At 47.3% G+C, this 27,478-nt stretch overlaps 1 pseudogene; it reads right to left on the minus strand.

The window, feature by feature from the left end:
* Positions 1-3,250: 3,250 nt before the first annotated feature.
* The window catches only part of LOC134357984 (uncharacterized), a 52,384-nt pseudogene continuing 28,156 nt past the window's right edge, over positions 3,251-27,478 (minus strand).

Below are 27,478 nucleotides of genomic sequence, written 5' to 3' on the forward strand. Positions count from 1 at the left end.
CATCCTGACGGTCAAACACTGGCCAGCCCAGTTAACCCATGCCTCATAGCTGTTCTCAGGCGCGAACAGCTTGTGTATGTAACCGCTGCTGATGCAGCTGGGACCAGTGCTGTGTTAATAGAGTCTTTATTGAGGGACAATTAACAAATCAATGCAGTTCTTGTCTGTTTGTGATGTAGTGCAGGTGGCGCAGTCGCTGGCCCGAGGGTATGGGTGTTGCAATGAGTGAATGAAGCGAACCCAAGTGCAGGACACAGGCACGGAGTTTGAGTTAGGATGCTCACGCTGACGTGAACGTTGAACAGCAAACGGGAGGGATCTGGACACACAGCCTTGACACAGAGAGACGGAGTTTCATAGGTAAACCTTGAAACTGGAGCAAAACTTAGAATACACGGTCTTAAGCAGCCGGAAAACATTAATTACCACACAGGCAATACCGACGATCTAGCGACCAGTGGTTGTAATGCTGGGGTTCTTGTGGTGATGGTGATCGACAATACTCCTGTTGCTGTCAGCTGCGCGGAGCAGGGCCGCGCGTGTATCCTTCCGGATCTCGCGGCACCGGCGGAGATGGGCCTGAACAGAAGGCACAGCAATGTAATTTCATGTGCGGGAATGTCACAGTCAGAAATAATATCAGTGGGAATTCCATGAAGGCGGAAGACGTGATGAACAAAGAGATCGGCTGTCTCACGGGCTGTAGGGATTTTGGGAAGGGCTAAGAAATGCATAGTTTTTAAGAAGCAGTCCACCACGGTGGGTACGGCAGTGTTGCCATGTGAATGGGGTAGTCCAGTAACAAAATCCAGCGCAATGCGAGACCAAGGGTGGCTAAGGACAGGTAGGGGACGAAGCAACCCAGCAGGTGGTTGATGGGAGGCTGCTCCGTGGGCACAAACAGAACAGGCAGAGACGAAGGAACAGGTGTCAGTGTCCGTCCATGGAGGGCCACCAGAAATGTCTCTTCAGAACGGACAGAATTCGATCGATCCCAGGATGGCAGGCGGAACGAGAAGTGGTTGCCCCCCCCCCCCCCCCGGAGAACCTGACACCGGACAGAGTCAGGCACGAAGAGGTGATTGGAGGGTCTATTGCCTGAGTCAGGTTGAGTCCGTTGGGCCTCTTTGAGTATGGATTCGATCGCCCAGGTGAGGGCAGCCACTAGACGGGATGGTGGAAGGGTGGGCTCGGGGTTGGGAAGGCCCTCCTCGGAGACGTATTGATGGAAGAGAGCATCGGGCTTCCTGTTCTTGGACCCCGGACGATAGGTGAGTGTGAATCTGAAATGGTCAAAAAATAATGCCCAATGGGCTTGGCAGGATTTCAGGCGTTTGGCGGTTTGGATGTATGCGAGATACTTGTGATCAGTCCAGACGATGAATGGATGTTGCGCTCCCTCCAGGCAGTGCCTCCATTCCTCCAAAGCGAGTTTGACGGCCAGTAACTCCCGGTTCCCTATGTCGTAGTTCCTTTCGAAGGGGGATAGCTGGCAAGAACAGAAGGCGCAGGGGTGGAGTTTTTGGTCTGGGCCGGAGCATTGGGAGAGGACCGCTCCCACTCTAGAGTCAGAGGTACCGACTTCCACATTGAATTGGCTAGAGGGGTCTGGTTGAACCAGGATGGGAGCGGAGGTGAAACACCTCTTCAGCTCCGAGAAGGCCGAGTCCGCTTCAGGGTCCCAGTGAAAAGGGGCCGCAGGAGAGGGGAGTCAAGTAAGGGGCGCTGCCACCCGCTGTAATCCCTGATGAAGCGACGACAGAAGTTCGCGAACCCCAGAAATCGCTGGAGTTGCTTGAATGTCATGGGATTTCGAAACTCCGCCACCACCCGGATTTTTCGGGATCCGCCCTCACTTACCCGCTCTCGATGATGTACCGTAAGATGTCGTCCAAATAAACAAAACCAAAACGGTTAATAAAGTCCCTAAGGACATCGCTTATCAAGCTTAGAAGATGGGGGAGGCATTGTTGAGACCGAATGGTATGACGAGGTATTCGAAGTGACTGAGAGGAGTGTTAAAAGCTGTTTTATACTCATCTCCCTCCCTTATCCTGCCAGGTGGTAGCCACTTCGTAGGTCCAACTTAGAGAAGATGGTGGCTCCATGGAGGGGTTCGAAAGCAGAGTTGATTAGGGGCAGTGGATACTTATTTTTTATGATTATGCTATTCAGGCCCTGGCAGTCAATGCAGGGGAGCAGTAAGCCGTCATTCTTCCCCACAAAGAAGAAACCTGCGCCTACAGGGGAAGATAAGGGTTAGATAATGCCCGCCGCGAGAGAGTCATTTAGGTAAGCCTCCATTGCTTCCTTTTCAGGCCGGGGCAGGTTATACAGCTGAGTGGTGGGTAAAGGCACTCCGAGGAGAAGGTCAATTGCGCAATTGTAAGGGCGGTGTGGATTCAGGGAAAGAGCCCGTTGTTTGCTAAACACTTCTCCCAGATCGTGAAACTATGCCGGAACCTTGGATAAGTTGGGGGTTTCAGCGGCAGACTAGGTCGCAGTGACGTTCACAGGGGAAAGGGCCGATTGTAGACAAGTGGAGTGGCAGAACGGACTCCGGCTGACGATCTTCCTGGTGGACCAGTCAATGTGGGGATTATGGTGGCTTAACCCGGGGTACCCAAGAACTATAGGAGTTTGAGCAGTGACACTCCCCCGCTCTCAATCTCCGGAGTCGCTCTGTGGGAGAAAGACGGCTCCATCCCAGCTGCATGGGTGTCTCTCCCGGGGTTGTGAAAACGGCCGGACTGGGAGCTATTCTAGGAGCAGGAAGAGAAGGGAGGCTTGCGCTGGTGGGAGACGGCAATGAGTGCCGTGGAGTGGCCAAAGGTGGTAAACGACCAGTTCTTTCTCTCTGGTGTTCTCGGAGACGATTGTCCAACCTCTTGGCTAGAGAGATCAGGGAATTTAGGCTGTCGGTGTCATCTGTTGCCGCCAACTCGTCTTTCACCATGTCGCTGAGAGGATACCAAAATACCCCTTGGAGTGCCTCATCGTTCCATCCCCAGTCGGCTGCTAACATCCGGAACTCCACAGAATATTCGGCAGCACTGCGTGAGCCCTGACGGAACGTGAGTAGATGCTTACCGGCATCTTTACCATAGTCGGGGTGGTCAAAGATCTTTTTCATTTCCACGATAAAGGTGGGGAAAGCAGAGCAGATATGTGGTTGATTATCCCAAACAGTTGTAGCCCACGCTAACGCACTTCCCCGCAACAACCCCATGGTATAAGCTATCTTTGACTTCTACGTGGAGTACGTGGATGCCTCCAGTTCGAACACTAAGGAGCATTGCAGAAGGAAGGGCCGGCACTTCCCCACATCCCCAGCGTTGTGCACAGGTTCAGATATGTGCGGCTGTCTTGACGGGGGTGTTGCTGACACGTAGGGGGTTGCCACTACAGGCTGTCTGGGCTGGTTAGACAGAGTTCCAGGAGTGGATGGGGTAAAATGAGTGAATACACGGTCCACCTGATCACAGATCTTTGTTACGTTAAAAGACAGGGAACAGAGGTTCTCCATGACATCCTGGAGAAGTTGATCGTGCAGACCCAGTAAGGAGCCCTGCCTGGCGAGGGCTTGTTGCAGGGTATTCGTGTCCGCTGGATCCATTGTGGCCAGGTCGTTCTGTTGCAAAGAGCAACTGAAGCGAACCAAAGTGCAGGACACAGGCACGGATATTAAGTTAGGATCCTTACGCGGACGTGAACGTTGAACAGCAAACATGAGGGATCTTGACACGGAGCCTTGACACAGAGAGACGAAGTTTCATAGGTAAGCCTTGAAAATGGAGCAAAACTTAGAACACACGGTCCCAAGCAGCCGGGAAACGTTAATTACCACATAGGCAAAACCAACGATCTGGAGACTAGTGGTTGTAACGCCAGGGTTCTTATGCTGCAGGTCTTGATGGAAACCAGGTGTGCCGTTATCAAAAAGAATTAGAAGCAACTGGGAAATTAGCGGTCGGAACCGTGGCACAATCAAAGGAAATTAAGAGAAAGATAGAGAATTAACGATCGGGGGGGGGGGGGGGAGGTGGTGAGGGGTGTCGGGAGAAATGAAGTGGACTTTTTTAAAACACTGTAAAACTGAGAAACTGTATTAATGGGAACAGTCACATAGTGAAATCAAATCTTTGAAAACATCACTTGCAAAAATTGACATTTGTTGTTACAAGCGATAAAAATGATTAATTAAGGGGCTGTAAAATTACATTTTACAGTCTCTCTTAAAATTACATTACAAGAGAGACGCACTGGAAAGAAAGGCAGAATGATTTATGGGAAAGGAGAGAAAGACAGGGGGTCAGAAATGGCCAGGGAGATGGAGAAAGATAAGGCATAAAGAGGGAAGAGGGATAGAATGGGTGAGCTGAGGATGAGAGGGAGAAAGAGGGTATGCATGGGAGAGATAGAGATAGAGAGGGAGAGTGATGATAGATAGGGAGAGAGAGAGGAAAGAGAGGGTGCGAGAGAGAGAGGAAATAGGAGAGGGGGAGAGAGGAAAGAGGAAAAGAGAGAAAGAGAGAGAAAGAATGCGGTAGGAGGTGATGCCAACTTTCCCTGCTTCTTGTCCAATAAATTACTTTGACAGCAGAGGACAGAAATATGACTTGAGGTATACAAGGTTATGAGGACACCCCGGTGGATGACCATGGTCATGGTCACTCTCTCCTTCGCTGAACCAGCGTGCAGCACATTCCAGCCTCACACATGAAAATGGCGGGAACCAGAGAAACCCCGATAAATGTTGTCAATACTGGGCTCACAAGGGAATAAATAATACCATTTACTGGGCCTCTTGAACCTGCTGAAAGTTCGCTGAAAGCACCAGTTTAAACAATTCATCGATCCTCAAAATCAGTGAACTCCACAGTTGTTGCTTGAACCACTGAGTATTTCTAGCATTCTGTATTTTCCTCGATAGACAATAGACAATAGGTGCAGAAGTAGACCATTCGGCCCTTCGAGCCTGCACCGCCATTCTGAGATAATGCCTGATAATCTACTATCAATACCCGGTTCCCGACGTCCCCATAACCCTTGATTCCCCTATCCATAAGATACCTATCTTGCTCCTTCTTGAAAGCATCCAGAGAATTGGCCTCCACTGCCTTCTGAGGCAGCGCGTTCCACACCTCCACAACTCTCTGGGAGAAGAAGTTCTTCCTCAACTCTGTCTTAAATGCCCTACCCCTTATTCTTAAACCATGCCCTCTGGTACTGGACTCTCCCAGCATCTGGAACATATTTCCTGCCTCTATCTTGTCCAATCCCTTAATAATCTTATATGTCTCAATCAGATCCCCCCTCAATCTCCTTAATTCCAGCGTGTGCAAGCCCAGTCTCTCTAACCTCTCTGTGTAAGACAGTCCAGACATCCCAGGAATTAACCTAGTGAACCTACGCTGCACCTCCTCCACAGCCAGGATGTCCTTCCTTTACCCTGGAGACCAAAACTGCACACAATACTCCAGGTGTGGTCTCACCAGGGCCCTGTACAAATGCAAAAGGATTTCCTTGCTCTTGTACTCAATTCCCTTTGCAATAAAGGCCAACATTCCATTAGCCTTCTTCACTGCCTGCTGCACTTGCTCATTCACTTTCAGAGACTGATGAACAAGTACTCCTAGATCTCTTTGTATTTCTCCCTTACCTAACTCGACACCGTTCAGATAATAATCCGCCTTCCTGTTCTTGCCCCAAAGTGAATAACCTCACACTTATTCACATTAAACACCATCTGCCAAGTTTCTGCCCACTCACCCAGCCTATCCAAGTCACCTTCTATTCTCCTAACATCCTCATCACATGTCACACTGCCACCCAGATCATCAGCAAACTTGCTGATGTTATTCACAATACCTTCCTCTAAATCATTGACGCTGTGGTCCCAATACCGAGCCCTGTGGCACCACACTAGTCACCACCTGCCATTCCGAGAAACACCCGTTCACTGTTACCCTTTGCTTTCTATCTGCGAACCAGTTTTCTAGCCATGTCAATATCCTCCCCCAATGCCATGAGCTCTGATTTTACCCACCAATCTCCTATGTGGTACCTTATCAAACGCCTTCTGAAAGTCAAGGTACACCACATCCACTGGATCTCCCGCGTCTATCTTCCTGGTTACATCCTCGAAAAACTCCAATAGATTAGTCAAGCATGATTTGCCCTTGGTAAATCCATGCTGGCTCGGCCCAATCCTATCACTGCTATCAAGATATGCCACTATTTCATCTTTAAAAATGGACTCTAGTATCTTCCCCACTACTGATATTAGGCTAACAGGGCGATAGTTCTCTGTTTTCTCCCTCCCTCCTTTCTTAAAAATTGGGATAACATTAGCCATTCGCCAATCCTCAGGAACTGATCCTGAATCTAAGGAACATTGGAAAATGATCACCAATGCATCCGCAATTTCCAGAGCCACCTCCTTTAGTACCCTAGGATGCAGACCATCTGGACCTGGGGATTTGTTAGCCTTCAGTCCCATCACTCTACTCATCACCGTTTCCTTCGTGATGTCAATCTGTTTCAGTTCCTCTGTTACCCGATGTCCTTGGCCCATCCATACATCTGGGAGATTGCTTGTGTCTTCCCTAGTGAAGACAGATCCAAAGTACTTATTAAATTCGTCTGCCATTTCTGTGTTTCCCATAACAATTTCTCCCAATTCATTCTTCAAGGGCCCAACATTGTTCTTAACTATCTTCCTTCTCTTTGCATACCTAAAAAAACTTTTGCTATCTTCCTTTATATTCCTTGCTTGCTTGTGTTCATACCTCATTTTTTCTCCTCGTATTGCCTTTTTAGTCAAGTTCTCTTGCTCCTTAAAAATTTCCCAATCATCCGTCTTCCAACTCACCTCAGCTCTGTTATACTTCTTTTTTAATGCTATGCTATCTCTGACTTCCTTTGTCAACCACTGTGGCCACTTTCCCCCCTTTGAATCCTTCCTTCTCCGGGTGATGAACTGATTTTGCACCTTGTGCATTATTCCCAAGAATACCTGCCATTGCTGTTCCACTGTCTTTTCTGCTAGGATATCCGACCAGTCAACTTTGGTCAGCTGCTCCCTCATGGCTCCATAGTCTCCTTTGTTCAACTGTAATACTGACACTTCTGATCTGCCCTTAACCCTCTCAACTTGCAGATAAAAACTTACCATATTATGGTCACTACCTCCTAATGGCTCCTTTACTTCAAGATCACTTATCAAATCCTGTTCACTGCACAACACTAAATCCAGAATACCCTTATCCCTGTTCGGCTCTCGTACAAGCTGCTCCAAAAATGCATCCCGTAGGCACTCTACAAACTCCCTATCCTGGGGTCCAGTACCAACCTGATTTTCCCAGTTCACCTGCATGATGAAATCCCCCATAACTACTGTGAGATTTCCTTTGCCACATGCCATTGTTAACTCCCTATTCAACTTGCACCCAATATCCATTCTACTGTTTGGGGGCCTGTAGGTAACACCTATTAGGGTCTTTTTGCCCTTACTGTTCCTCAGTTCTATCCACACTGACTCTACTTCTCCTGATTCTATGTCCCCCCTTGCAAGGGACTGAATCTCATTCCTCACCAACAGGGCCACACCACCCCCTCTGCCCACCTTTCTGTCCCTTCGATAGCACGTATACCCTTGTACATTCAATACCCAGGTCTGATCCCCCTGCAGTCATGTCTCCGTTATCCCAACAACATCATAGTTACCCATTCGCACCTGAGCTTGAAGCTCATCCGCCTTATTTCTGACATTTCGTGCATTCAGATATAGAATTTTTAACACATTTCTCCTCTCTCTGTTTAAATCGCTGCCTATTGTGCATAACCCAGCTCCCCGAACTCTCACCGGGCTATATGCCCCTTGAATTTTGTTGTCCTTCTTAAATTTACTTACTCTTTCTGCACATTTAACTCCATGCTATGTCAGACCACCCCTCTGCACAGGTATCCTCCTTATCACTGGTTCCGCCTCACCTTTCTCTACTTCACACTTAATATTCCGGAATTGTGTAGTCCCCACCTCTCTTTTATAATTCATCTCGCTATCCTCTCTGACATTCTGGAACCCTGCCTCCTGCAAACTTAGTTTAAACACCCCCCCCCCCCAAGCAGCACTAGCAAACTGTCCTGCAAGAATGTTAGTACCCCTCCAGTTCAGGTGTAAACCATCCCGTCGGAACTGATCCCACCCTCCCTGGAACAAAGCCCAATTATCTAAAAACCTGAAGCCTTCCCTCCTGCACCATCCTCTCAGCCATGTATTGATCTGTATAATCCTTCTGTTCCTCGCCTTACTCGCACGTGGCACAGGTAGCAATCCTGAGATTGTTATGCTGGAGGTCCTCCCCTTCAGATTCGCACCTAACTCCCTGAATTCACTACGCAGGACCCCCTCATTCTTCCTACCCACGTCATTGGTCCCTACATGGACCACAACATCTGGAATCTTGCCCTCCCTCTCGAGAATAACCTGCACCCAATCTGAGATGTCCCGGACCCCGGCACCATACCACCCGAGACTCCCGATCTCCCCTACAAAATCTCCTATCTGCCCCCCGACTATAGTATCCCCTATCACTACCGCTGTCCTCTCTTCCCTCCTCCCCTTCTGAGTCGAGGGTTCAACCTCAGTGCCAGAGACAGGACCACTGCAACTTGTTCCTGGTAGGTCATCCCCACCAACAGTAACCAAAACGGGATACTTATTGTTGATGGAAATGGCCACAGGGGTGCTCTGCACTCTCTGCCTGCTCCCCCTCCATCTCCTGACAGTCACCCAGTTGCCTGCCTCCCATCTTTTCGCTGTGACTACCTTCCGATAACTCTTATCTATCTCTGTCTCTGCCTCCCGAATGATCTGTAGTTCTTCCAGCTCCAGCTCCAATTCCCTAACTCGCTCTGATAGGAGCTGCAGCTGGATGCACCTTCTGCAGGTGTGGTCATCAGGGACAACTGCGTTGACCCCGACCTCCCACATACTGCATACGGAGCACACCACTGCTCTAACTATCTCCCCCATTACCTGATCCCAGATTAATCAGAATAAATGAAAAAGTACCTACCGACCTTACCTTTTTTCCTCAGCAAGCACGTACTCAGGCTCAGTGATTACCTCTCACCGAAGACCCCTTACGCCGAAGTCCACTGAGCCAAAGCCCAGCACTCTGCTCCCGCGCACTCCGCTGTCCGCAACTGAAAGTGGGCCTCTTTTTAAACTCCGCGCTCGCCGCTTACGTCTCCCGCGCCTGCGCAGTTTTACCTTCCTCCTCAGGTAATGCCGAGGTAGTCCCGATCTTCCTCGGCCTACCTACAACGGCTTATCCTCCGATACTCCGATCTCCAGTCGGCCGTCGACCTCGAGCACTCCTTGCTCCCGCACCGACGGGAAACTTCCAAAATAAAATTCAATAATAGTATAGATCTGGACGTCTGTTACGCGGAGGTGTTCCAGACGTCTCCATAACACATCTGTAAAGCTTTGCTAAAGTCGTTGTAGTTAGACTAAATTTCCTGAACTCACTAATGAAATATAGCCGATGTCGTTGCTCCCTTGCAATTGTGTAAATATGTTGTGCTCAGGATAGATCTTCCGAGATGTTGACACCCAGGAACCTAAAATAGCTCATAATTTCCACTATTGATCCCTTGATGAGAACTGCTGTGCGTTCCCTCGACTTTCCCTGCCTGAAATCAAAGTAAAACCTTTGACGTTGAGTGTGAGGTTGTTGTTCCGATACCACTCCACCAGCTATCTCATTCCTCTTCACCTCCTCGTCACCATCTGAAATTCTGCCAGCAATAGATGTACCCTCGGTAAATTTGTAGATGACGTCTGAGCTTTGCCTAGCCATACATACATGGGTGTAGAGAGAGTAGAGCGATTGGCGAAGTACGTGTAGTTGAGATGCCCTGTGTTAATGGTTAACGAGGATGAGATATTATTTCCAATCGCATTGACTGTGGCCTCTAGATGAGGACGTCGGGAAGCTTGCTGCAGAGGACGGCACAGAGGTCTAGATTTTTAAGGGTATAGAATAATACTGAGGGTATGATAGTATTGAATGTTCAAATAAACAGTAGACTTACTACTGTTCCTCCAAGAAGCAGGTATACTCCATTGGATACTGCAGTGGTGGGGAATTGACCTATCGGGGCACAGTAGCATCAAGCTGGCCAGTGGCACTGTGTCGGTGTCTGAAGCGCAGCAGGGAGGAGTAAATGCATCCAGAGCGGTAGTGATAGGAGTCTCGATATTTATAGATATTTATAGACTGACAGGAAATTTTACTACCGCGAATGAAAAGGCAGGATGGTGTGTTTCTTCCCTGGTGCCTGGGTCCAGGATGTATCAATGCGGCGGCAGAAGACTCTCAAAAGGGAGCGTGAGTAGCCAAGGATGGTGGTGCCAATGACCCCAATGACATAGGTAGAATGAATGAAGAAGTTCTCAACGGTGATTATAGGGATTTAAGGAAAATGCTGAAGAGCAGAAGCTCAAAACTAGCAATCTCTGGATTACTCAAATGCCATGTGCTAATCAAGGCAGGAATACGATGATGGTTAGATGAATGAGTTGCTGAGGAAGTGGTGCAGGGGGTAGAGCTTCAGAATTCTAGATCTTTGGAATCTCTTCTGGGGAAGTAATGACCTGTACAAAAAGGACGTTTACAGCTGAGCAGAGAGGAGCCTATAACGTCGCGGGCAGGTTTGGTAGAGCTTTTGGGCGGGGGGCGGGGGGCGGGGGGTGGGGTGATGTGGATTGTGTTTTAAACTACATTGGCAGAGAGTTAAGAATCGAAGTAATCGGGCTGAGCATGGGGCATACGAGTGTAGTGTGTAGTGAGACTCAGGATGGGCAGGAAGACGAGGGGGCAAATTTGCAGTAAGCGCGACGAGATGAAATGTATCATGGGAGCAAAATCTAACAGGGTAATGAATTTAGGAATGAAGGTAGATGATCATGAAGCGCATTTAGAGATTGGTAGGTATAACGTTGTGGGTATCATTGATACGTGGCCAAAAGAAGAGTTTAACATCCAGAGAGGCACCTTCTATCAAACGGGCAGGCAGGAATACAGAGAGGGTGGGACGACACTGCTGGTTAAAACAATGAAATCAAATCCTTAGAAAGTAGTGACATAGGATTCAAAGATGTCGATTCTTTATGGGTACACTAAAGAGAGAGCAAGGGCAAAAAATTCCTGCTGGGAGTATATTCACGCTCCGACAAATAACCAGGATGGATAAGAATTTCAGTGGGAAATAGAAACGGCACCCAATAAGAACAATGGTACGATCGTCATGTGGGATTTCAGTGTGCAGGTAGATTGGAAAAATCATGTTGATACTAGATCCCAGGAGAGGGAGTTTATAGAATGCTTACGAGACGGCTTTTAGAACAGCTTGTGGTTTAATCCTTTCTGGAAATCAGCTGCCAGTGCAAGTGCTGAATAAGAGCCCGATTTCAACGTTTAGGAGAAGTTTCGGTAGCTACATGGATGGCAGGTAAGGTGAGCTATAGTCCTGGTACAGGTCGATGGGACTAGTCAGTTTAAATAGTTCGTCATAGACTAGTTTAGCTGAAGCTCCTGTTTCTGTGCTCGACTTTTCCATGACCCAATCACTCCATGTAATGAAGTAGATTTGATTAGGCAACTTAAGGCATAGGAACCCTTGGGAGGCAGTGATCATGTGATAGAATTCACCATGCAGTTTTGCATGGAGATGATAGAGCCAGGTTTATCAGTATTACAGTTGTCTAAAGGGAATGACAAAGACGTGAGAAAGGAGTTAGCCAATATAGATTGGAATGGGACACAAGCAGGAAGCAAGGCAGAACAGCAATGGGTAGAGTTTCTAGGAGCAAATTGCAAGCGTAGGACAGATACAACCCAGAGATGAACAAGTATTTTAAAGGGAAAATGAGACAACCGTCTGTAACATGGGAAGTCAAAGACAACATAACAACAACAGGGAGGATACATAGTATAACAAAAAAAGTGGGAAGTTCGAGGATTAGGAGGCTTTTTATTACCAACAGAAGGTAAATGAAAAAAGAACCATAATGAGAAAAGGGATGAGATATGAATGTGAGCTAGCCAAAAATAACAACGAGGATCCCAGTACCACTGGGGAGGCAGTGGGGGACAACGAAATGGCGAATGAACAGAAGTTAATTCTGTCAGTGTACACTGTGGAAGACAGCAACGGTATGCCGGAAAATCGTGTGTGTCAGGAGGCAGAAGTGAGTGTGCTTGTTATAACTAAGGAGAAGGTGCTTAGAAAGCTGAAAAGTCTGAAGGTAGATAAGTTACGTGGACAAGATGGACTACACCGCAGGGTTCTGAAAAAAGGCAACAGGAGAGATTGTGAAGGCATTGGGAATGATCTTTCAAGAACTATTTGGTTCTGGAATATTAATAGATTTTTAATAGTCTCAAAGTTATAGAAACATAGAAACATAGAAAATAGGTGCAGGAGTAGGCCATTCGGCCCTTCGAGCCTGCACCGCCATTTATTATGATCATGGCTGATCATCCAACTCAGAACCCAGCCTTCCCTCCATACCCCCTGACCCCTGTAGCCACAAGGGCCATATCTAACTTCCTTTTAAACATAGCTAATGAACTGGCCTCAACAGTTTGCTGTGGCAGAGAATTCCACAGATTCACCACTCTCTGTGTGAAGAAGTTTTTCCTAACCTCGGTCCTAAAAGGCTTCCCCTCTATCCTCAAACTGTGACCCCTCGTTCTAGACCTCCCCAACATCGGGAACAATCTTCCTGCATCTAGCCTGTCCAATCCCTTTAGGATCTTATACGTTTCAATCAGATCCCCCCTCAATCTTCTAAATTCCAACGAGTACAAGCCCAGTTCATCCAGTCTTTCTTCATATGAAAGACCTGCCATCCCAGGAATCAATCTGGTGAACCTTCTTTGTACTCCCTCTATGGCAAAGATGTCTTTCCTCAGATTAGGGGACCAAAACTGCACACAATACTCCAGGTGTGGTCTCACCAAGGCCTTGTACAACTGCAGTAGTACCTCCCTGCTCCTGTACTCGAATCCTCTCGCTATAAATGCCAGCATACCGTTCGCCTTTTTCACCGCCTGCTGTACCTGCATGCCCACTTTCAATGACTGGTGTATAATGACACCCAGGTCTCGTTGCACCTCCCCTTTTCCTAATCGGCCACCATTCAGATAATAATCTGTTTTCCTATTTTTGCCACCAAAGTGGATAACTTCACATTTATCCACATTAAATTGCATCTGCCATGAGTTTGCCCACTCACCCAACCTATCCAAGTCACCCTGCATCCTCTTAGCATCCTCCTCACTGCTAACACTGCCACCCAGCTTCGTGTCATCCGCAAACTTGGAGATGCTGCATTTAATTCCCTCATCCAAGTCATTAATATATATTGTAAACAACTGGGGTCCCAGCACTGAGCCTTGCGGTACCCCACTAGTCACCGCCTGCCATTCTGAAAAGGTCCCGTTTATTCCCACTCTTTGCTTCCTGTCTGCTAACCAATTCTCCACCCACACCAATACCTTACCCCCAATACCGTGTGCTTTAAGTTTGCACACTAATCTCCTATGTGGGACCTTGTCAAAAGCCTTTTGAAAATCCAAATATACCACATCCACTGGTTCTCCCCTATCCACTCTACTAGTTACATCCTCAAAAAATTCTATGAGATTCGTCAGACATGATTTTCCTTTCACAAATCCATGCTGACTTTGTCCGATCATTTCACCGCTTTCCAAATGTGCTGTTATCACATCCTTGATAACTGACTCCAGCAGTTACCCCACCACCGACGTTAGGCTAACCGGCCTATAATTCCCCGGTTTCTCTCTCCCTCCTTTTTTAAAAAGTGGGGTTACATTAGCCACCCTCCAATCCTCAGGAACTAGTCCAGAATCTAACGAGTTTTGAAAAATTATCACTAATGCATCCACTATTTCTTGGGCCACTTCCTTAAGCACTCTGGGATGCAGACCATCTGGCCCTGGGGATTTATCTGCCTTCAATCCCTTCAATTTACCTAACACCACTTCCCTACTAACATGTATTTCGCTCAGTTCCTCCATCTCACTGGACCCTCTGTCCCTTACTATTTCTGGAAGATTATTTATGTCCTCCTTAGTGAAGACAGAACCAAAGTAATTATTCAATTGGTCTGCCATGTCCTTGCTCCCCATAATCAATTCACCTGTTTCTGTTTGCAGGGGACCTACATTTGTCTTTATCAGTCTTTTCCTTTTTACATATCTATAAAAGCTTTTACAGTCCGTTTTTATGTTCTCTGCCAGTTTTCTCTCATAATCTTTTTTCCCCTTCCTAATTAAGCCCTTTGTCCTCCTCTGCTGAACTCTGAATTTCTCCCAGTCCTCAGGTGAGCCACTTTCTCTGGCTAATTTGTATGCTACTTCTTTGGAATTGATACTATCCCTAATTTCTCTTGTCAGCCACGGGTGCACTACCTTCCTTGATTTATTCTTTTGCCAAACTGGGATGAACAATTGTTGTAGTTCATCCATGCAACCTTTAAATGCCTGCCATTGCATATCCACCGTCAATCCTTGAAGTGTCATTTGCCAGTCTATCTTAGCTAATTCATGTCTCATACCTTCAAAGTTACCCCTCTTTAAGTTCAGAACCTTTGTTTCTGAATTAACTACGTCACTCTCCATGTTAATGAAGAATTCCACCATATTATGGTCACTCTTACCCAAGGGGCCTCTCACGACAAGATCGCTAATTAACCCTTCCTCATTGCTCAAAACCCAGTCCAGAATAGCCTGCTCTCTAGTCGGTTCCTCGACATGTTGGTTCAAAAAACCATCCCGCATACATTCCAAGAAATCCTCTTCCTCAGCACCTTTACCAATTTGGTTCACCCAGTCTACATGTAGATTGAAGTCACCCATTATAACTGCTGTTCCTTTATTGCACACATTTCTAATTTCCTGTTTAATACCATCTCCGACCTCACTACTACTGTTAGGTGGCCTGTACACAACTCCCACCAGCGTCTTCTGCCCCTTAGTGTTACGCAGCTCTACCCATATCGATTCCACATCTTCCCGGCTTATGTCCTTCCTTTCTATTGCGTTAATCTCTTTTTTAACCAGCAACGCCACCCCACCTCCCCTTCCTTCGTGTCTATCCCTCCTGAATATTGAATATCCCTGAACGTTGAGCTCCCATCCCTGGTCACCCTGGAGCCATGTCTCTGTGATCCCAACTATATCATAATCATTAATAACAATCTGCACTTTCAATTCATCCACCTTATTACGAATGCTCCTTGCATTGACACATAAAGCCTTCAGGCACTCTTTTACAACTCTCTTAGCCCTTTTTAATGCTTGCCCTGGATTTGTCGGCCTGCCACTTTTACTTTTCCCCTTTGTACTTTTTGCTTCTACGCTCACTTTACACCCCTCTGTCTCTCTGCACTGGTTCCCATCCCTCTGTTGTGAACTAACCTCCTCACACCTAGCCGCTTTAATTTGATTCCCACCCCCCAACCATTCTAGTTTAAAGTCACCTCAGTAGCCCCCGCTAATCTCCCTGCCAGGATATTGGTCCCCCGAGGATTTAAGTGTAACCCGTCCTTTTTGTACAGGTCACAGGTTGTACAGGTTATATTGTCTACTGAAGTACCCATGCTGTAGTAGCCCTCAACGGGGATATCGGACAATTTCCTTCGGAGATACGTGCAAAGCGATGCTATTTAACGGTGCCAACTTGTAGCATGACTATACAACATTTATTGGTGTGAATATATTTTCCTTCTCTGAACTCATGAAGTTTACGTTCAAGTTTCAACGTTCAAAGTAAATTGATTACCATATCACATGTACAAGACCAAAAGAAAATCTGAGATACCTTGTTTTGTGGGCATACACAGTAAATTAAAGAAACACAACGGAATCAATAAAAGACTGCATCTAGCTGGACGCAGAAACAACTGATATTTAAAAGACAACAAATATCACTTTTGAAGAAAACGTTAACTAATGGAAGAACATGACCCTTCATGGAAGACATCCCCACGTAATCCCAGTAATATATGCATCTGGTACTATCCTAAGGGAATATACAACAGCATTAAACAACTAAGGAAACACAGTAATATCTATGTAAGCCTTCAGAAACCACAATAGAAAACACCTTAACAATAATTTGAAAGTTCCTAGCAATTGACAAATGAGCGTGCTATGCTATGCCCGTACCCAAGTTTTTACCAGTTTGAGCTGTGTAAAAAACAATAATACTTAAAATAATAAATCAATAAATATAATATATTGTAGCGATGTGCTACACACAGCGCTAGAATAACCACACGGAGTCGATGAGTTAGAGTTGCGATGAAAGAGGTTTATTCAAACTTCGCGGCCCGCTTTAAAGCCTTCCCCTTCCCGCCCTCCCTGGGCGGGACTACTGTGGGGAATGCATATTCCCAGACCCTTTCCGCGCGGGATTTTCCCCCTGCTGGTGAAGATGGCCTGGCGCCCTTTTTGCTACCGGCCCTCTGCCTGCGCGCGCTGTTTCGTGAGCCGGTTCGTGGGTGCCAGAAAGTGGGTCGCCACATAACCCCCCCCCCCGCCAGAACCGGCGATACCTCCCCCAATGTCCACAGTCTGGATCGGCCTCTGTTTGGGAGGTCTGCCCCTGGTCCGCGGTGCCTGAGCCTGGACCGGTTGCGCCAAGTCCACATGGGCCGGTTTGAGTCGGTCCACCGTGAAAACCTCCTCTCTCCCCCCAATGTCCAGCACGAACGTGAACCCGTTGTTCCTGATCACCTTAAACGGCCCCTCGTAGGGCCGCTGTAGCGGTGCCCGGTGTCCGCCCCGTCGTACAAAAAGAAACTTACAGTTCTGCAGGTCTTTGGGTACGCTCTGTCCATGCTGTGAAGTGGGGATGGGGGCTAGGTTACCGACCCTCTCCCGTAGTCTGTCCAGGACTGCTGTGGGTTCTTCCTCTTGCCCCCTTGGGGCTGGTATGAACTCTCCTGGGACGACCAGGGGCGCGCCGTACACCAACTCGGCCGACGAGGTGTGTAGATCCTCTTTGGGCGCCGTGCGGATTCCGAGCAGGACCCAGGGAAGTTCGTCCACCCAGTTAGGACCCTCCAGGCGGGCCATGAGAGCCGATTTCAGGTGACGGTGGAAGCGCTCCACTAGTCCGTTCGACTGTGGGTGGTAGGTAGTTGTGTGGTGTAGCTGTGTTCCTAAAAGTCTGGCCATAGCCGACCACAGGCTGGAGGTGAACTGGGCGCCACTGTCGGAGGTAATGTGGGCCGGTACCCCAAAGCGTGCTACCCAGGTTGCGATCAGTGCTCGGGCGCAGGATTCGGAGGTGGTGTCGCTGAGCGGGACTGCCTCTGGCCATCTGGTGAACCGGTCTATCATAGTTAGGAGGTATCGCGCTCCTCGTGACACTGGCAGGGGCCCCACGATATCCACATGGATGTGGTCGAACCTCCGGCGGGTGGGTTCGAACCGCTGCGGTGGAGCCTTGGTGTGCCGCTGCACCTTGGCCGTTTGGCACTGATACACGTTTTGGCCCATTCACTGACCTGTTTGCGAAGTCCATGCCACACGAACCTGTTGGAGACCAGCCGGACAGTTGTCCTGATGGAGGGGTGCGCTAAGTTGTGAATGGATTCGAACACCCGCCGGCGCCAGGCTGCTGGAACGACGGGGCGGGGTTGGCCGGTAGCTACGTCACATAGTAGGGTCCTCTCACCTGGGCCTACGGGGAGGTCTTGGAGCTGCAAACCGGAGACTGCAGTCCTGTAACTGGGGATCTCAGCGTCTGCCTGCTGTGCCTCTGCCAGCGTTGCATAGTCCACCCCCTGGGACAGGGCCTGTATGGTAGGTCTGGAAAGTGCGTCTGCAACGACATTGTTCTTTCCAGAGACATGTCGGATGTCCGTCGTGTACTCGGGGATGTAGGACAGATGTCGCTGCTGGCTATGAGGATGTTGTCCAAATGGATGAATGCAAAGTCCAGGTCGCGTCCCACCGCGTCCATTAGCCGCTGGAAAGTCTGTGCGGCATTCTTTAGACCAAACGGCATTCGGAGGAATTCGAAAAGTCCGAACGGGGTGATAAGTGCTGTTTTGGGGATGTCGTCCGGATGTACAGGGATTTGATGGTATCCCCGGACGAGGTCTACCTTGGAAAAGATCCTTGCGCCGTGTAGGTTTGCTGCGAAGTCTTGAATGTGCGGCACAGGGTAGCGGTCTGGCATTGTAGTCTCGTTCAGTCTGCGGTAGTCACCGCACGGTCTCCAGCCCCCCGTTGCCTTGGGCACCATGTGAAGGGGGGAGGCCCATGGGCTGTCGGACCGTCGTATTATCCCTAATTCCTCCATCTTCTTGAACTCCTCCTTCGCCAGTCGGAGGTTGTCCGGGGGAAGCCTTCGAGCACGGGCGTGGAGGGGTGGTCCCTGGGTCGGGATGTGGTGCTGTACTCCGTGTCTGGGCATGGCTGCCGTGAACTGCGGTGTCACTACTGATGGGAAATCCGCCAGGACCCTGGTGAATTCATCGTCGGACAGCGTGATGGAGTCCAGGTGTGGGGCTGGCGACTGTGCTTCACCCAGGGAGAACGTTTGAAAAGTCTTGGCGTGGACTAATCGCTACCCTTGCAAGTCGACCAGCAGGCTGTGGGCTCGTAGAAAATCTGCCCCCATCAGTGGTTGGGCCACGGCGGCCAGTGTGCAGTCCCACGTGAACCGGCTGGAGCTGAACTGTAGCCGCACCGTGCGGGTGCCGTAGGTTCGTATTGTGCTGCCATTAGCGGCCCTCAGGGTGGGTCCCGGTTCTCTGTTGCGGGTGTCGTAACTCGTTGGAGGTAAGACGCTGATCTCCGCTCCGGTGTCGACCAAAAAGCGGCGCCCGATTGCTTGTCCCAGACGTACAGGAGGCTGTCCTGATGGCCAGCCGCCGTAGCGATCGGCAGCGGCTGGGCCTTGGCGTTTCCCGGGAATTTGCTGGGCGGTCTGCAGCGGCGGGCCTCCGTGCCCCACCGTTGGTGGTAGAAACACCATTGTTCGTTGGGCTCCTCACTCCCGTCGCCGGGTTTTGTAGGGTCTGCTGCCGGGCCTGGTCAGGTCTGTCGTTGGGCACGCGGCTTGGTGATCTGTGCGACGGATGCCCCTCTCTCTTTCCTGGCATTCCACAGCACATCTGCTCGGGCCGCCACCTCCCGGGGTTTGCTGAAATCTGCGTCGGACAGCAGCAGGCATATGTCCTCGGGCAGTTGCTCTAGGAACGCCTGCTCAAACATGAGGCAGGGTTTGTGTCCTTCAGCCAGGGCCAGCATCTCGTTCATTAATGCTGACGGCGGCCTGTCTCCCAAACCATCCAGGTGCATTAAGCGGCGTGCTCGTTCGCGCCGTGAGAGTCCGAAAGTCCTTATGAGCAGGGCTTTGAATGCTGTGTATTTGCCGTCCTCCGGGGGCGACTGTATAAACTCCTCAACTTGTGCAGCAGTCTCCTGGTCGAGGGAGCTCAGCACGTAGTAGTAGCGAGTGGACTCTGAGGTTATCTGCCAAATGCAGAATTGTGCTTCTGCTTGTTCGAACCATAATTGGAGTCGCAGCGTCCAGAAGCTTGGCAGTTTTAACGAAACTGCGTGAACAGATGCAGCGTTGGTCATCTCTGGTCCAAATATCGTTTGGGCCGTCGGGGTCACCAATTGTAGCGATGTGCTACACACAGCGCTAGAATAACCACACGGAGTCGGTGAGTTAGAGTTGCGATGAAAGAGGTTTATTCAAACTTCGCTGCCCGCTTTAAAGCCTTCCCGTTCCCGCCCTCCCTGGGGCGGGACTGCTGTGGGGAATGTATATTCCCAGACCCTTTCTGCGCGCGGGATTTTCGCCCTGCTGGTGAAGATGGCCTGGCGCCCTTTTTGCTGCCGGCCCTCTGCCTGCGCGCGCTGTTTCGTGAGACTGTTCGTGGGTGCCAGAAAGTGGGTCGCCACATAATAGTAAATATTGACAACATGAGTTGAGGATTCATTTCAAACGACTTCTTAGGTTGTGGGAACAGTTTGATGATGGGGTGAGAAACCTTGCGTGAAGTTATCCCCCCTGGTTCAACAGCCTGAAGGCTGAAGGGTAATAACTGTTTCTCAAATTCGTGGTGTGGATCCTTCGTCCTGAAGCAGCAAGAATGGAGCATGGCCTGTGTGGTGGGAGCATGTTGATGGATGCTGTTTTCTTGGGACAGCACTCTGTGAAGATTTACTCAATAATAATAGGGATGTTTTGTCCACGATGGACTAGCCACATCCAATACTTCTGTCAGGTTCTCCACTGAAGGGTTGGAAGCAACTGGTCAATATACTCTCCATTATTCATTCATAGAAGTTTGTCAAAATTTTAGGTGCTATACCAAATCTTCGCAAACTTCAAAGGAAATAGACACTGGGGTGTTTTACGCGTAATTGTAATTACATGCTGGGCTTAGGACAAATCTTATCAACTGATAACACCAAAGGTTTTAACGTTGCTGACCACGGGCTTCATGCATGGTGAGATTTGGCTGGTGGTCTTCAGTGGTCTTACCGCCTGGAGAGAGTCGCTGTTTCCCATCCTAACAGTCCTTCTCCTTATGTTAAAGTACTTCCTGGTAGAGGGTCAGAAGAAGGGGTAATAGTTGCTGTAGGAAAGCAAGTCAGGTTTTCTGTCGCCGTAGAACCAGTTTAACTGGCTACAATCCGGTGTGTGCCTACACTCGCATTAATGTTCAACTTTCCAGTTGGTAATCGTACCCTTTTATGCACAGTACCTTGTATAATTCAGTAAACCATAGTATTTAGATTGCTTATTATTGCAGGTGTCATGAAAAAGCTATGCAGACAAGGAAAATTAATTTATCTCCAGACATGCAGGAAAATTGTCAGGTTGGTGCGTCTTTGTGTATTTAACTGTTTTACATTGGGTTCAGTGCAAAGCTGGAATAGGAGACACGTGGACTGAAAGTGCACTCATGGGGCACAATCCTTCTCATTTGAAGACCCGTGAGTGATTGGAACATGCAATTTATACGCTCCCTTCCATTTATAACGGGATTTCTATTACGGAATGCAGTCCTGAGTTGCACAGTGGTATTACTTCAGATTGTGCGGTGGTAAAGACGACGAATCCGCGAGAATTCGTCAACACAGCTTCTTATAACTGGGCTGAAGCTAGCGATTTTATTATGTATGGAGGGAAATTATTTATCCAACCTGTCTCTTACAATCAATGAATTTATTGGAGAATCAACAATGCGAAAAGTTGCTCTACTGCCTCCAATGCGAGTATATCCTTTCATAAACATAGAGGTCAAAGCCACAGGCTGTGTTCTCAACAGCCTCATCCACATTTGCAGTAAACCTTCTCCTTGTATGAATTACATACACTTTTCGATGAAGGCCACGATTGCATTATATTTCCCGATTAACTATACAACACATGGATCCTACCGGGCTCATCAGCTTTCTACCACAGTCCAAAGACGGGCAGTTTAGGGATTAGTAAATTGTGAGCATGCTGTGTTGGCCCCGGAAGCGTGGCGACTACCGAGCTGCCTAGAATAATCCTCGCTGCTGTGATTTGACGCAAACGGCGCATTTCACCGTAGGTTTCGAAATACAGGAGTCGAATACGACCAACTCTTTAATGTTTAAGGTATATGAGTTATATTCACTGATTTTTGTCTTTTTAATGTTTGAAACATGTTTGACTGTCTCAGCATTTTCACACATGTTTTCACATGTTAAAAGTATTAAATATTAATATTAAATGCGAAGAAATTTTTTTAGTCAGAGGGTGGTGAATCTATGGAATTTGTTGCCACGGGCAGCAGTGGAGGCCAAGTCATTGGGTGTATTTAAGGCAGAGATTGATAGGTATCTGAGTAGCCAGGGCATCAAAGGTTATGGTGAGGAGGCAGGGGAGTGGAACTAAATAGGAGAAAATAGATCAGCTCATGATAAAATGGCGGAGCAGACTCGATACGCCGAATGGCCTACTTCTGCTCCTTTGTCTTATGGTCTTATGGTCTTATGGTCTATATTAGAACTAAGCAGGCGAGGGCGTCATATATACGAAAGCTCATTTGATTCCTATTTTGGACAGAATTTATTTTCTAACTTCGCGTACGATGGTCCATTTGCTCCAGAAACTGAGTACTTAATCTGGTAATACTGGTTGCTGAAGGCCAGGGCAGGTTGACGCATCCCAACCATCGGAGAAACCTCAATAATGATAAATGAGATTTCTATGCAAAATGCTAGAGGAACTCAGGAGATCAGGAAACATCAGTGGGATGAAATAAAGAGACAACGTTTCGGGCCGAGACCCTTCCTGTTCTGATGACGAGACTCCGCCTGAAATGTTGACTCTTTATTCGTTTCCATAGATTCTGCCTGACCTGCTGAATTCCTCCAGCATTTTGTATGTTTTGCTCTGCAGAATCTCTCGTGTTTATGACTCTTCTAGTTTGGCCAGACGATGCCAAATCTGTGCCATGGCCGCACTGTAAAAGCGGGACCGGATCCGACCGGAAATACCATACAACCCTCGACAGAGAAATACATTTGTCAAACATTAGCCAGCTCACAACCACTGCATCTTTGGCTGGAAGGCCTTTTACTTCAGAAAGCCCAACTGTTCTTCCCCGCGGATATTGTGAGAAGACTGGTGTAGAGATCACTGGGTAGTAGCCCTTCTCCTTGTGTTTTTTGGGCGTTAGGAGGATCTTTGTGGGGCACCACTCTACTTCCAGCATTTGGTTTTTATAGATGCCGCCTGACCTGCTTAGTTCTTCTTGAAGTTTGTATGTGTTACCTTATACACCGGCCGGTCATTCTTTCCTACACGTCGGTTTCCCGCTTCTAACCAACCTGATGGGATCCCCTGGTTCACATGCACCTATTATGGTTTAGCAACACCCATCACTCTGTTTCCTGGTTTCGCAACTCGATCCCATGTAACAAACACAGAAGCCTTAGGCCCTACAAAATCAAGTTTTCTGTTTCAAATATTAATCTGCCTACAAAGCGGGTTGTGACTTCAAAACCATAATTCGATCTGATTGCGGAGCCTATGGACTCCCTATCAACGACTGGAACTCATGCTTTGTGAATTATTTATTTATTTATCAAATTATCTATCTATCTATCTATCTATTATCCATCCATTGTCACAAGGGGCCGCTGATGGCAGACCCAAATGCAAGACACAGACACTGATGTACAAAGAACAGGACTTGACTCGAGTAGGAAGGTGACAGGATACAGAGAAGGAGCAGGGACAAGAACGCAGACTAGGGCTTGGACCCCGAACCAGAGACTGGGCAAGGACCCAGAACGTGGGTCTTGCCTCGGGCTCGGGCCGCAGAACCAGGCGTGGGCATGACGTGACTACAGGACTGGAGGCTGGGGTCCTGAGGCTTGAGGCTTGGAGAGAGGCTTGGGGTCTTGAGGCTTGAGGCTGGGAGACAGGCTTGGGGTCTTGAGGCTTGAGCTTGGAGACAGGCTGGGGTCTTGGTCTTGAGGCTTGGGCTTGGAGACAGGCGGGGTATTCAGGCAGAGAGGAGGCGAGGGGGGAGAAGACAGGGAGGGGAACAGGACAGTCCAGCAGGGAATCCCTGGTTTGCAGAGGTATTTATGTCTCAGCCCCAAAACGAGAAACATGCGCCCACAACAGAAACTGGGGAAAACTAGAAACCCCGGAACAAGGATCCATGGACCGGACCGTAAACCGGAACACGGAGTTCACGGACCGGACTATGACATCTATTTATTTATATGCAGCTTTTCTTCTTTTGCAAATTGGTTGCTTATCAGTCGATCTAATAGTAAAGAGTATTTCTTTGTTCTACTGCAAAGGCACACAAAAAAAAAATGAATCTCCAGCTAGTATATCGTGACATATACGTACTTTGATAGGAGATTTACATTGAACTTTGAAGCGGTCGTCACAGTAACTGATGGGAAGTTCCCAGACTCTGAGAAATGTTTTGATATTCAGGGTTTCGTGGATCAAAAATTAATGCAGCAAACTGTAACTGATATGTAAGGTCATCTGTGATTACACTGAATGATGCAGTGGGAAGAAGTGGCCGAATAGACTAGTCTTGTGTCTGTGTGTTACGTTATAATATTCTCCTCCCCAAACCTTTAAATCAGTCCTGTGCCGGAACCTTGGTGCACCGAACCCAAAAATGCGACACGTGGGTGACAGATTGGAAATAGAGCAGATACCTTCGCCTGGATTGGTACAGTTGTCGGCATTAGCTACTCAGCAGGTGTTTCCTGGAAGACTATATGTTTGTGTGTGCCAGTGTGTGTGTGTGTATATATATATATGTGTGTGTGTGTATGTGTGTATGTGTGTGTGTGTGTGTGTGTGTGTGTGTGTGTGTGCATGCGCGCGTGTGGTGGGGGGTGGTGTTGGCGTGCAGGACAGGGAGGTCGTTTGGTCTTTGTGGAGGAACTCAGAGAATCGAAAACTTCATCTGGACAGGATGACCATGTTTACGCTAAAACAAAGCTTAGAGTACAAACACTCCCAGTGGTGGTCAGAGTACTGCAAAAAGGCAGTGAGAATATTGATCTCTTTCCCACAGAGAACGTTGGAAATGAAGAGCAGAGGTGCAGGACAGCGAGGAAATGAGGGATCCGGTGATGGAGAGAGATGAACGGAGATGAACAGGTCAGCGTAGGACACAGAGATCAGCATTCTGCAGAAACGGCGGGATAGGATATTTCAGTGGATTTGAGTGTAATTCTATGTGAGGCGACTTTGAGATAGCACGGTACACACTAGCAAACTCCCAACGTATTGCGAACAGCCGAGTAAAGACAGAGGACGATAAACCCATTGGTAGTTGTTTTTCTATTACGAGCTGTGTTTATCAGAAAATCCAATCACAAAACGGTCACCGTCTATACGGAGACCTACCCATTCTACACATAGCGGAATTTCAGACACAACACAGTAGATACAATTCTACAGAGAATTATGCGTCTCTGAAGATGGACAATCATCTCGCTACTTTCTAACATTATTAAACTTTTTTTGTTTCCATAAACAACATTACTGCACAATTACATTGCACAAGGTCGCTTCACAGTCCCAGTAAGGGTTTCACTGCATTAAGCAGGAGCAAACAATCCGACTGTGCTGCCAGACGCTGCGGCCTTACTGCCCACAAGCCGACTAAGAGATGGTGTTCCGCAAAGGCGAGCCCAACGAGCTGTGGCTCACGGTGCAGGCATAGCTTGAACTCATTTTCCAGGCATCGGCGGGTACTCGCAGGTAACTGCTCAGCCTATAGGTCTGGTCGGTGTTTGCAGACACGGCGCCTGTGGTCACCCCGCTCTCAGTCTCGACTCCATCCACGCTCCAGCGCAGCGCTACCAAGCCCGGCTTAAAGCCGCTCACCAGGCAGTACAGAAAGGCCGAATCCTAGTCGGTCTCCTCCGGGGAGGGAGGCACCAGGAGAATTTATTTTATGTTTAAATCTTTTTTTTTATTATTATTGAAAATCAACAACAAAGAAAAATACATCAAGACAACGTATCCATTTGTAGAATACGAGTTAAACTATCAACCAAACTGAACAATATATCAACAACAATTAAAACAAAAACAAAATGTTAAAGCTATTTATATTTGGAAAAAAGAAAGAAAGAAATAAGAACCCCTACTAACTAAAACAAAAAACAAACCCTAATAACAAAAAAAAAACGGGAAAACCCCATTTGGAGCACAAACACAGAGCTATACGCCATACAAGCATCCATAAAAAAGACATCATTCCGCCAACCAAATTCATATAACCAAGCATCAGAAAAGGACCATCTTAATTAACTCAAATGAAATGATCATAACGGGCAAAAGACCCCCACCTTTTCTGGAAGTCAAATCTAGGATCAAAAGTTTGACTTCTAATTTTTTCCAAACTACGATATAACATCACCTCAGAGAACCATTGTATCAAAGTGGGAACAGAGGCATCTTTCCATTTAAATAAAATAGCCCTTCTAGCCAATAATGTGACAAATACAATTACGTGTTGGTCTGATATAGGAATACAATTAATATATTGAGGAATTATACCAAAAAAAACTGTCAATTTATTAGGTTGTAAATTGATTTTTAAAGCTTTAGAAATTGTAGAAAAAATAGATTTCCAAAACTGTTTCAATACAGCACACGTCCAAAACATATGTGTCAACGTAGCTATCTCAGTTTTACATCTGTCACACTATTTACATTAGGAAATATTTTAGACAATCTCTCCTTTGTCAAATAATAATGATGTACAATTTTAAATTGAATTGGAGAATGATTGGCACAAATCGAAAAAGTGTTGACCAACTTCAAAATTCGCAATCAATCCTCTGTTATCAAGGTCATGTTAAGCTCTCTTTCCCAATCTTGCTTAATCTTAAGTAAAGGATAGTTATCCTGTTGTAATAGTAAATTATAAATTTTCCCAATGAAACCTTTCACTAAAGGGTTAATTTTTTTAAAATAATATCTAACAGGTCAGAATCTTGTGTATATGGAAAGTTACTTAAGTATTCTTGTAAGAAATGTCTGACCTGAAGATACTGCAAAAAATGTGAATATGTGAGAGAATATTTAGATACTAATTTCTCAAAGGACATCAATCTGCCTTCTTGAAACAAATCCATAAAGGAAAAAAAATCATTTGTTCCTCCAAAGAGAAAAGGTAGGATCACAAAGTGAAGGCTTAAATAATAGTTTCGATAAATTAAACTAAAAAGGTTAAATTTTTTAGCAGGAGAATTGAAGGTCTCCGGGACTCGCTGGCCTGTGAGTGAGAGAGTAGACGGATAGGAATAGAAATAACATGCATGTTAGGAATGACTGAAATTCGGAATTAAAAAGAAACTCCGCTATAGAAAAAGAAAACACAAGCCACCGAGCCACCGTGTATTGAAGCAAACTGTGAAATTTCTGGCTGAGGACACGGTCATTCCTTAGGTCACTGAATTGTCCACGAAGAGTTTCCCTGGTTAATCGCAGCTCCCAATTGCACTTTTAACTTTCATCATCTTTACGGGCTGGGAATCCCGGGCACCAACCATGAGGAGGAAGTAGCCTCACTTATTCCATAAATGTCCTGCACACCGTGATTTCTGGTTATTAGTCTGTTTGTAAATTCGTGTTTACTGTCGGTCTCCAATATTTTCCAAGATCTTTAATTGGGCCGAGAATTGGCGGATATTACTCTTTCAGCTATGTGAAGGAGCTCGACAAATTCTGGATTTCAAATCCACTGTTCTCTCTAACAGAGATTTCCGATTCAGTAAAATAATTACTCAAATACGCCTCCCCACACACCCCTCCCATACGCAACCACGAAGAAATCTGGTACTACCCTGTTACTAGCCCCTTGACT

Source organism: Mobula hypostoma, chromosome 2 (genome assembly GCF_963921235.1).
Source record: "Mobula hypostoma chromosome 2, sMobHyp1.1, whole genome shotgun sequence".
Classification (NCBI taxonomy): Eukaryota; Metazoa; Chordata; class Chondrichthyes; order Myliobatiformes; family Myliobatidae; genus Mobula; species Mobula hypostoma.